General features: G+C 35.3%; 1 protein-coding gene and 1 long non-coding RNA gene across 4 annotated transcripts in view; one reads left to right on the forward strand and one right to left on the reverse strand.

The window, feature by feature from the left end:
* Nucleotides 1-3,382, forward strand: part of LOC106458500 (leucine-rich repeats and immunoglobulin-like domains protein 1) — a 41,066-nt gene that overhangs the window by 19,135 nt on the left and 18,549 nt on the right. The gene's annotated exons all lie outside the window — the stretch shown is intronic.
* LOC111085574 overlaps nucleotides 1-3,382 on the reverse strand; it is a 30,295-nt gene that overhangs the window by 15,605 nt on the left and 11,308 nt on the right. The window contains exon 2 of the long non-coding RNA XR_002610384.1: nucleotides 462-509. This is a non-coding gene — a long non-coding RNA (uncharacterized LOC111085574). The remainder of the gene's footprint in view (nucleotides 1-461; nucleotides 510-3,382) is intronic.

The raw sequence follows: 3,382 nt of genomic DNA on the forward strand, positions 1-3,382 counted from the left end.
GTAACCAGTGGCACCGAAAGCAAATAGTTAGTATTTAAGCTGAACTACAAAAAAAAAGGTTTATTTAAAAGTTCATTAAAAATCAATAAATACAAGTTACAGCAAAGCAATGTTATTCTGTTGAAGGGACCAATTATCTTTAAAATAACTGCTTATAAGATTTTGAAAATCAATGCTGATAACTTAATAGTATTATCTTCAAGATTGGTTTGTTAAACAAATCTGCAAAAAGGTTTAGCAAGAACGTTTTTTGGAAGAAAAAAAAAGTTATTTTATGCTCTAAAAATGGAAAAGAAAGATTGGCCATTGAAACGAACATCAAACATTTCTTCGATTCACAAACACCACAATTTAGCATTTTTAAAGAAACCCAAATCCCTTCTTATTCAATGTGAGTAACAATTAACGTTTGATATATTTACATTTTTACTACGGGTTCGCCATGGCCAGGTAGTTACGACCCCGAGTCGCAATCTGAGGGTCGCGGGTTCGAATCCCCGTCACACCAACTCTTGGGTTACTCTTTTACAAACGAATAGTGGGATTGACCGTCACATTATAATGCCAACACGGCTGAAGTGTCGAGCATGTTTGGTGGGACGGGGATTCGAACCCGCGACCCTCAGATTGCGAGTCAAGTGCCCTGACCACCTGGCCATGCCCGGCCACTTAAAAAGGAATGGAAAGATAATTGTCAATGGCACTGTTTTCAGCTTAAACAAACCCAAAGTCTCTGATGTTTTTAACGTTCAGGTAATCGGTTTCATTGACCTGTGCGGCTTTAGGGAATTTAATATCAGCAATTTTGTTCGTGATAAATTTTTTTCAGTCGTTTTTCCAGAGATTCCAACTCTGGCCACGACGTTTACATCTTTTTTGATTACATATTTCTTTTAATTCAGGTACAGTGAATATTTACCCATTCCGAAGCCTTTCCTGGAGGAATCTAACGAACGAACCCAATTGTTGTTGCAATTTTATACACTACTGGAGTTCGTTTTTCTATGTCTTCAGATACATTAAGAACATTGGTGACATAAACAGCCCATCATTTATTCTGATATTACATGTCTGTGGGATCTATTGCGGTGCTTAATTTCACTGTCTTAATGAGGCGTCATTTCTCTCTCATTTTTTTTTTCTTTTAGCTTTGTGAAGATGTTTCCTGACTTTTTCATCACCATGACAAAACATGTAAAGTTCCTTGTTAAAAGATTAAGATTTTGATCTTGGGAATAGAAGAAGTTCAACATCTGAAGAGGAAGATATTCGTGCTAGAGATGCTTCATAATTATTTTTTGATCTTCGTGCTAGAGATGCTTTATGGTTCCTTCTTGGAGCTTCGTGCTAGAGATGCTTCATGGTTCTTTCTTGGAGCTTCGTGCTAGAGATGCTTCATGGTTCTTTCTTGGAGCTTCGTGCTAGAGATGCTTCATGGTTCTTTCTTGGAGCTTCGTGCTAGAGATGCTTCATGGTTCTTTCTTGGAGCTTCGTGCTAGAGATGCTTCATGGTTCTTTCTTGGAGCTTCGTGCTAGAGATGCTTCATGGTTCTTTCTTGGGTGTTCACATTTTCCTTTATGAGTTTATTTCGGCAGCAACTTCTATGTCATGTTGCTTCTAACGAGATCAGTGTCTCTATGTTTTCATTTTCAAGCCATTTTTGACATTTAATGAAAAGCATTGTCGCCATACGTGACACTCTCTATGACACACTTCAAAACCTTTTCATGAGAGGATGGACAATACTCTTGGGTCTTCTTTGGTAGATGCCTGGTAAATTACACATAAACTGTAAGCGGTTGGGAGACGAGACAGCTTCGTGCATGGGTTGTCGTTTTTGTTTTCTGATTTTACTCCCGTTATGCTTCTTCCAGAAATAAAATATTTGACTGGACAACTAAACTGTACGTTGTCAGTCTAAACTGCTTAATTTTAGTTATTATGATCATTATTTTGGCATGATAAAATATTTTCCCTAATGAGATAACTGTCACCTGTTAATTTTTGAACTTATTAATGATTCTCAGACCTTTGACATTAGAAACTTACCCATCAAACATCCACGATATCACATCAGCATTATACTTAGAGTTGTTCACATTCAGAAACATCATTGGCATTATGACGTAGTCACGACGTCATCTCTATAGAAACGCACCCCCACTGATAACTGTGATGATCTACTGACTCTAGAAAGATAACACTGATAGAAATAAATAAGAAGTAACAATTATACATAAAATATAATCTAGACATTTTGATCATGATTTCAGAATCTGGAAGGTGTCACTTCTGAAAGTTCAATATTTTTTGAGGCTCTGTACATAGCATGATTAAAAAGGTTCATTACTTAATTCAAAATAATGTTTACTTTCTCTCTTCTTTTTCTCCGTCTAAAGCTCCTTTATTTATATAGGCTCTTTTTATACTGGCCCCGCTGGACCAGAAGTACGTTTAAGGACTTACAACGCGAAAATTCGGGGTTTGATTCCCTACGGTGGACAGATATCCTGTTGTGTGGCTTTGGGCAAAAACAATCACACGAAACTTTTCTATTAATTTAATGTATAAAATATATTTCGTTCTGTATTATTAAACACCCACTGCCATATAAACTCTACCAAGTTTAAGACACTTCAATGTTTCAAAGGTAGTTTTTTTCTTCATTTATTCATTTTAATGCAACAGAACAAGTTGAAGCACAGAATTAACTTTTTACTGCATTGACTTTGCAATTTAAATGTATTTAGTTTTAAATTCCTTTGGGTCTTAACTAAAACACATAAATCATTTATATGAAGGATCATTTTGTAAAAGTGGAGCTAAATCTTTTGATTTAGTAATTCAAGTAATTCAGCGCTTCATCATAGGATCAAATATGTCATGTCATTCTAGTGACTCATTTTTACTAAACCAGTAAATCCACATTTATAGAAAAAATTATCATGTCATTCTGATGACTCATCCTTACTAAACAAGCAACAACCACACTTCTATAGAAAATTGTCATGTCATTCTGGTGACTCAGTTTTATTAAACCAGTAAAAACCACATTTGTAGAAAACTTATCATGTCATTCTGATGACTCATCCTTACTAAACAAGCAACAACCACACTTCTATAGAAAATTGTCATGTCATTCTGGTGACTCAGTTTTATTAAACCAGTAAAAACCACATTTGTAGAAAACTTATCATGTCATTCTGATGACTCATCCTTACTAAACAAGCGAACGCGACACTTCTATAGAAAATTGTCATGTCATTCTGGTGACTCAGTTTTACTAAACCAGTAAATCCACATTTCTAGAAAAACTTATCATGTTATTCTGATGACTTATCCTTACTAAACAAGCGAACGCGACACTTCTATAGAAAATTG

The sequence above is a fragment of the Limulus polyphemus genome, unplaced genomic scaffold (genome assembly GCF_000517525.1).
Source record: "Limulus polyphemus unplaced genomic scaffold, Limulus_polyphemus-2.1.2 Scaffold477, whole genome shotgun sequence".
Taxonomy (NCBI): domain Eukaryota; kingdom Metazoa; phylum Arthropoda; class Merostomata; order Xiphosura; family Limulidae; genus Limulus; species Limulus polyphemus.